Consider the following 8808-nt stretch of genomic DNA (forward strand, 5'->3'; position numbering starts at 1 on the left):
GCCCTGGAAGTTTCTTATTGGTAGGTGCTATTCTCAGGGCTGTGGAATGTGCTGTTACCTGTGGGGCCAGGAGTCTCTGTTTTTACCTTATAGGGCGGTTTTTATGCTTGGGCTTGCTTAATCTATAGTTTCCTGGAAGGGGGGGGAATAGAAGGTGGGGGTCAGGGCATGCCAGGGTATGTCTAGGCATGTCTAAAGCAGCAGCCAAGCATTTTACAGAAGCTAAAAGAGCAATTAGTGGGGGTCTGGAGGGATTGGGGGGTAGCAGGTGAATGAAGAGGGTCTCAGAGTCCTACACTCTTAACCACTGAGCTATCTCTCCAGCCCCCAGTCCTAAAATCTTAAATGACTTAAATCATGTTAAATGAGTGTGCCAGAAAGGGGAATTAAACCAAGGGACACTGGGATTTATCCTCTGAAATATCTCAAAACTTCTTTTCCTAATAATTTATACATATTGACCTGTAATTTTTACAAATACAATGTGCATTAAATTATTGCTTGATGTAAACAAACAAGTAAGGAAAACACTTTAGATGAGCCTTAGGAATCTGATTTTAAATCTTTAATCAGAGTGTTGGGCCCCCGGTCTGGGGTCCCCAATGTCCACGGGAGGCCACACCCCAATAACTCAGTCCTCAGACCAGGAGATGCAGCAAGCAAGAGGATTTAATCGTTTGCGCAGACGGGCTTCTGCCTCACTCAAGAGAGAGCAGCAGCCCAGAGCTCAGCTTACAGGCTTCTTTTAAAGGCAAAAACCACAAACCAAAACCGGCAGCAGTGGGAGGGGGCCGGCAGCAGTGGGAGGGGGAAGTTCAAGTGATTTTCAGCTTGTGCACAGAGCATGAAAAGGTCAGCTTTTTCTCAGCAATTAGAATTATTTTACATCTTACTTCCTTGTACAGCTTCCCAGAATATTCTTCTTTGGTCTGGGGAACTTGGTTTGAATCCACTTTGACCTGGGGACGCTTTAGTTTGATTTCATCAAGAGCAGGGCAAGGTGTTCACACCTTCAATCCCAGAACATGGGAGGCAGAGGTAGGATGGTCTCTGTGGGTTCCAAGCCTGGTCTACATAGTGAGACTGTGTATCAGAAAAGCAAAAAGAGTCAATCTTCAATTCAGATATTCAAACAGGTTCCTCTCTGTCTCCTTTCAGTAGCTGGTTCCATCTAGTAACCTTTGGAAGGACTTTTTCAATTGCATGCCACCAATCAAAATTTTGGCACAGTGGGATGTTTTAGTTCCATGGAAGACCCTGGTCTTTAATTACTGTCACATTGTTGTTAATTCCACTTCCAAAGTATATTCTCATCTGCAGTAACAAGATGTTAAAAAGAAAAACTTACATTCCACATTTGCACTTACAATCTGGAGTGAGCGAAACACAATGGTGATCAGACTCTATGTTCCAACCCTAAACCAGAGTGGCGGGAGGTGGAGCTCCTAACAGAAAGAATTAACCCACAGGATTCTTATATTCGTGGTACAGGGAGATAATCCCATGATAGAGTGGCATCTTTCTGAGAAGACCAGCTCTAGCTGTGAAACCCATTACCATGTGACTTTCTTCTAACAAGCCAGAAAGCTGCTTTAATCTTCTAACATGAAGCCTTTGTGCGTACAGTATCTCCTACTGAGGTTCAAAAGCAGATAATAGTAAGAACTCAGTTGCTGATGTCAGCCTGGTGTCAGGCCTGGAATCACTTTTTGCTCGATTGAGTCATTTTGTCTTCAGCCTGGCTTTGCTCTCTGTGGCCTGATTTCTCTGAGCCACAGTCCTGAGCAGCACACACGCTTCCCCAAACCCTTCTTGTCAGAAGTAGAGCCTGGCACAACAGACAAGTTATTTAATTCCCAAACTCCACAGAGCTGGGAGACAGCCAGGGGTTTCTTCTGTAGATGCTCCAGGCTCACTTGTCCAGAGGCCCCAGGGCTGCCATTTCTGAACCTGGCTTGGGAGGATGCCCACTCCAGCCAGGCAGATCCTCCCAACACCACACTTGCCTTTTGGCTGGAAAGGACTGACTAGCGAGATGATGGGTTTCATGAAGATGCTCCCAGTCCTGCTGCATTAGTTACTTTTGTATCTCACTGTGATAGAAGAATCAAGGAGGAAAAAGACTGGACAGAGATTTCAGTCCGTCATGGTGGCAGCAACAGGGGTGGAAGCTGATCTATCTTGGCCAATTGGGAAGAATCCATTCCCTATTCTGGTCCTTCTGCCTTTCCTGGGCTTGTGGTCGCATCCCTCTAAGTCCACTTCCATGGTCACCTTGTCTTCTGTGTCAAATCTCACTCCACTGTCCTTTTCCCAGTGCATTTAATGCCCAAGTGGATAATCCAGAATGTCCTCCCTATCTTGAGAATCTTATTTAATCTCGTCTGCAAAACTCTTTTGAGCCATGTAAGGTGATGTTCATAGGCTGTAGGATTTGGATGAGGACATCTTTATGGGGAGATAAAGATGTCTGCCTTTTGTTACTGGCTCCTAAAGCATGACGTTCATTACCTGCAGGTCAGGGCTGGCTGAGAGAAGAGCTGAGTTGCGCATCCCAGTGTGGTCTCACAACACACCCCAGGCTCCTGCAGCCTTCTCTGATGCAAATTACCAAATAAGACAGAGCACTCAGCTCCCAATCAGGCTGAGAGCCTCCAGATAATCAAGTAAATTATAAAGAGCTTTTAAAACTACCTTGAAATGCTTTTAGGAGGAGCCATAAAGAGTTGTTTGAATTTAGCTTGCGTTTACTTCAAATGAGCATACCCATAGCACTGCAACAGAGAATGGCACAGAAAACATGGACATCTAATGGTGCTGGGGAAACTGCCCCACATCAGTTTGCTGCCTTCAGGTCTTTTGTTACCATGAGCCAAATAGTTGTAGGGGACTTCACTCGCCTTTCAAGTGGTTACAGCGAAAGTCAGTGGCATTTGAGCTATGAGTCCTGAGTATTTTCTAATATGACCTTGACCTAAAATCCATTATGCCCTAAATCATCTGGCTTGCTAGCCTGTGCCAACCAGAAACACTGGATAAGTATTCAGTATTGAACTTTGCTTCGGTTGGGGACACACGTTGAACTTATCAACAGCAGCAGTACAGCCCTTGGAAATGTGGAAGCAGCAGCTGCAGGGCAGCAGGGCGTGGAGTGGACAGCACAGGAAGCCAGACGCAGAAGACAGGAAAGCTTGCCAGCCAGCAGACAACACACTGCAGACCCCCTTCAATGTCAGTGCCTGCTTACTTGGCATGACCTGCCCTGAACTGCTTACTAGTAAGTCTCTTCTGCACCAACCCTGACTACATTCCTGTTTCAGCATGTCCACAGATCATGGCTGCCCTTAGCTGCGACTTGGTTGTGAAATGCTTTAAGACCTCTATGACATAGGGAAGGTGCAATTAGTTATTATTAGATCACACAATTCATTAAGTTTAAAGGGCAAATAAAACCACTGTGAGAAAATAGACTCCTCAGGCCACTGTTCTCTGTTATCAGCAATGTTACCTCCCCCTCAGAATGGGATTCACATGCGCTGTCACAATGTCAACTTTTCTCAAAAATACAGTTGGGGGCAGAGTTATTAATGTGTTAGCTTAGAGGGGATGTTCCATCTAAAATGCAATTTAGCCATCATATATAATCATTAGAATGAAAATGCTTTTACTCTGAGATTTTTGTCTTGTTTTTGAGTTTTTTGTTTTTATTTTTGTTTTTGAGACAGAGTCTCACTATGTAGCCCTGGCTAGCCTGGAACTTGCTATGTAGACCAGGATAGCCTCAAACTAACAGAGAGCCACCTGCCTCTGCCTTCCAAGTATGCGGTTGAAAGTGTGTACCACCACACCTGGCATTTCCAGTGTTTTAAATACCTTAGGATTAAAAGAAAAAAGAGAAGTCATGAATGTGATTCTGTTAGAGTCTCATCAAAGGAATTTACATCTGCATTGTAGAAAAAGTTCAAAGCTGTAAGATTATTTTAAACAGAAATATTTAAACATACTTACAAAATATTTTTTCTATACAAATTAATACATATGTTATTCCATTTTCTGTTCCCTAAAACATTTATTTTAAAAAACTTTTTTTTTAATTTGTGGGACTGGAGAGATAGCTCAGCAGTTAAGAGAACTGGATGCTCTTCCAGAAGACCCAGGTTTGATTCCCAGCACCCACATGGTAGCTAACTACTGTCTGTAACTCCAGTTTCAGGGGAATCTGACAGCCTCTTCTGATCTTTGTGGGCATTGCATGACACGTGCACTTACATATATGCAGGCAATACACTATTACACATAAAATAATTTTTTTAAATGTTTTGTGTGTGTGTGTGTGTGTGTGTGTGTGTGTGTGTGTATGGATGCAGTGCCCACAGAGTCCAGAAGAGGGTATCGGATCCCTTGGGGCTGGAGTTACAGATGGTTGTGAACCATTCAATATCCATGCTATGAAGCAAACTCGGGTCCTTAACCTCTGAGCCACCTCTCCAGCCCTTAAAACATCTCTTAATGAGAAGTAGGGTGTCTTTCTTTGAGAATTAACACTGAGTCACTTCTAAGACTAGTTTTAGCTGCCATACTATAAATATTCATAGATTTAAATAATTCCTCCAGAAACAAACTCAGAAGTCAAGATTTTGGTCTTTGATTAGTCACCCCATTGATGAGAAAATTGGCTGAAAGTGTTTCTATGTTTTCCATCTTTGGGAAAGTTATCTAGATCTTTGGTTAACTGTGACAGACACCCATCTCTACCATGTCAACCTAGGGAGTGCACTGCCTCCTACAGTCACAGCGTAAGGACAGAGCTACTCTTAGGGACACCCGCACTAAAGGAATCCGGGATTCTGGGGGGTGGGGGATGCTGGTCAGCTTTATCATCACTATGACCAGGTGCCTGACAGAAACAACTTAAAAGGAAGAACTGTCGATTCAGTGGCAGGTTCAGAGGCTCAGCCCACAGCTTGGCCCCATGCACTTGGGCAGAGAGCACCACAGTAGCTGTGAGAAACTGCCTTCTGGGCATGACATGGCTGTGGCAGCCATGAACTCACAGCAGCACAGACCACCTGCACAATGGCCCCATTGACCCACCATCATGGAGGTGGCACAGATCATCACCCCTCCCTTAGGCGCTGTAGACAGCTGATAGCTGCTGGGGAAGGGGAGTCATATTCCTCAGTGGTGTGGACACCAGCAAGTTGCCCTAGCTCAGTTAAGTAACCCCTGAGCAACACTAATTACATGCAGTGAGCTGAGAGAGAGAGGAGAGAGAGAGAGAGAGAGAGAGAGAGAGAGAGAGAGAGAGAGAGAGGTTGGAGGGAGACTGAAAGGTGTTCTGTGGGAGGAGAAGCAGATGAGTAAAAAATTGTGAAAGAACAAATAATTTTAAAACTATTTTTATTTTATGTGTATGAGTGTATTGCCTGCATGTATATAAGTGCACCTATATCATACAATGCCCGAGGGGGTCAGAAGAGGATGTTGAATCCCCTGGAACTGGAATTAGGAATGGTTGATAACTGCCATGTGAGTGCTGGGAACTGAACCCAGGTCCTCTGCAAGAGCAGCCAGTGCTCTTAACTGCTGAGCCAGCTCCCCAGTCTCAAGAACAAATAAAGTTTTTTAAAAATTAGACCTAACACACTACAATCCAGGGGTATACAAATTGTGTGTGTGAAGCAGAGATCTAATTTGTGCTTTTCTATATGGACAGCTGTCTGGAATCACTCTTCAAGTCCACTCCCTCTCCTCTGATTCACGTCCTTCCTCCCTGCTCTATAGCCACTCAGGCATGCACAAGGCTATTCCTGAGCCCTTTACTCCAACACAGTTGTTTTCCTATCACTAATAGACACTCTAAGTTAATGGAGCTTTACAGGAAGTGTTGCTATCCACACAAGCGCCCTATAAATCCACACCCCCAGCACATGTCACCATGCTGTTCTTGGTAACGAGGTGCTAAGCTTTCGTCACCACGAGCTGTCATCAGTTTACCCAGAATTCATTCACTACATGGGCGGTCTTAGTTCCCTCCATAACTTAGAGCATCAGTTCTGATATACCTCACCCATCGTGGAAGAAGCCTCCAGAGATGCCTCCCGCCACCCCCTCTCTCCCCAACACCACTGAGCATGCAGCTGCTGCCACCAACAGGTGCAGTGAGTACCCCTTTCCCATGCATTTGGCCTGGCCTTGCCACTCACTTTGACCAAGAGTGTGGTACAAGTGATGCTACGAGCTCTCCAAGACCATCCCTCGGGAGATCAAGGTTGCTACTCTGATTCTGTCTCTTAGACACAAACTCTGGACTACCTTCTGGAGGTGGAGAGGCCCTTCAGGACAAGGGCCATGAGGAGAGGCCAGACACTCAGAGACACCTTTGGCCTCTGGGTCCACACCTAAGAGAGAGAACTACAAGGTTGCTGCAGCCAGGCCACTGTGTGCAGCTGCTTGGGAGCTGGGCAGCACCTCACAGGGCTTCATGTGGGACTAACACACAGGGAGGAGGATATTAAATTGCTCTTGTTTTCAGAGGCAAAGTTTTGGAGTGCTTTGTCACCCAGAAATGGATAACTGAGACAGTCACCTAAATGTGGTGGTGGTGTCCTCCCGACAGGAAAGCTGGGATCTGCCAGTACGGCACATCTGTAATGAGAAATAGCAACCTCTTCTGCACGCTGGTCCAGAAAACCTCAAAGATGCACAAGGGCTCGATATTGACATGCAAATGAAGAGGTCCCCAGCAGGCTCAAACTAGAAAAGGGCTCAAATTCTACCTGAGAGACTATTCTTTCCCCTCAGGCAATCTGTTTTTAAAAAAGAAAAGAGAAGCAAAGAACCTTTTTTTCCCAAAAACCCTTCAGTTTCAATCACCTTTCAAACTTAGGCAGAACGACTTTCACAGCTTCCTTCAAGTTTGTCAAAAAGTAATTTTCTACCTCATTTACTTTCACAGGACACAGACCTTCTCTGGAGCTGGAGGAAAATTTTGTTTCCCACAAGGGTGAGAATGGAATTCAGATTTCTCCCACGGTTTCCTTCCCATGGCTACTTGGCACAAGGCAGACACAGGGGCAGCCGCAGAGGACGGCTGGTGCCTGAGCACAGAGAATTGGAGAATCATCCTCCTGTTTGGGATTTGAGGCCACTGCTGCTCATGGTCATCAGGCAGAAAGCCTGGCTTCTTGGGGACTGTGACACAGCTGAGTGGGTTGGACTGGGCCCCGTGTGACTTCTTGTTTCTACAAAGATCAATGGGGGTGGAATAAGCTGAAACCTGATTTTGACTCCAGCCTTACTATTTCTGATGATGTGGCTGGAGATAAAAAAATCTTCCCAGAAAAGGAAAGCAGGAAGTAAGTGCTGTGGCCTCCGCGTGGTCTGCAGGAGCTCTGCTCATTGCTTTGCTTTTTGAACTGCTCTTGCCCTCCTTCTGAGAAGGCTTTGTATCTGGGAACACCCTGAAGGATGACAGCATTTCCCAGCAGAGACTTGGCTCTTTCTGGTGTCCCCACCTCCACAAGCACACCCCAAACTTCTCCTTTGTGCCCTCAATCCAATTGCAGACTGTCATAAATCATTAGTGATTTTTTTTGCTCAGGAATTAAGGTCAACAATCAACAAGTGGGACCCTATTAAAACAAGAAGCTTCTGTATAGCAAAAGAAACAATCAAGAAAGTGAAGAGAAAACCCACAGAGTGGGAAAAAAATCCTCACCAATGACACATCTGACAGAGGATTAACATCCAGAATATATAAAGAACTCAAAAAATGAAGCAAGGAAGAAAATGACCCAATTAAAAGATGGGCTAAAGATCTAAACAGAGTTCTCAAAGGAAGAAATAAAGATGGCTAAGAAACATCTCAAAAAGTGTTCAACATTGTTAGTAATTAGGGAAATGCAAATTAAAACCACCTAAGGTATCACTTTACCCCAATCAGACTGGCTAGGATCAAGGGAACAAATGATATCAAATGCTGGAGAGGATGTGGAGAAAGGGGAACGCTCAGTCACTGCTGGTGGAATTGCAAACTCGTGCAACCTCTATGGAAAACAGTGTGGAGAACTCTTAAAAAACTAAAAATGAACCTACCATATGACCCAGTTATACCACTCCTTGGCATATACCCAAAGGACTCATCCTACTGTAGAGACACTTGTACAACCATGTTTGTTGCTGCTCTTTTCACAATAGCTAAGAGATGGAAGCAACCTAAGTGCCCCTCAACTGACAAATGGTTAACAAAAATGTGGTATATTTACACAATAGAGCTCTATTCAGCAGTAAAGAAAGATGAAATAATGAAATTTGCAGGTAAATGGATGGATCTAGAAACTGCTATACTAAGTGAAGTAACACAGACTCAGAAAAACAAAAGACATATGTGATAGGTAAAAAGTTGGTGGAGAACGAGCAAATGGATGATGAGGCACCGAGGCACAGATAAAACTCCATCAAAATAGAACCCTATTAAATGCAAAGGAACACATGGAGCAGATTCCCTTCCAGGCAGGGAAAATGTCTGCCTGGGTCTTGAGATGGGGTCTTTTAAAAGGGAGGCTTCTGCTTCCTGCAGAAGGTGGGAAGATGTATTTTTTTAAAGTTGGGGGGGGAGAGTGGGAGAGCGGGGAAGCCTGCTGTGTTGGCCAAACAGTGGAGAAAAGTCTGCTTCTCTTGACTTCAAAGACCAAGGTGCTTATCAGCAAGATTCCTTTTTCTCAGGAGCTTGATGGGGCTATCTGAACCTTAACAATATGTTCTCCCTCATATGTGGATCCTAGCACCAAATCCTTATGAGTGAGT

This window comes from Nannospalax galili, unplaced genomic scaffold (assembly GCF_000622305.1).
Source record: "Nannospalax galili isolate Female #2095 unplaced genomic scaffold, S.galili_v1.0 scaffold469, whole genome shotgun sequence".
Taxonomy (NCBI): domain Eukaryota; kingdom Metazoa; phylum Chordata; class Mammalia; order Rodentia; family Spalacidae; genus Nannospalax; species Nannospalax galili.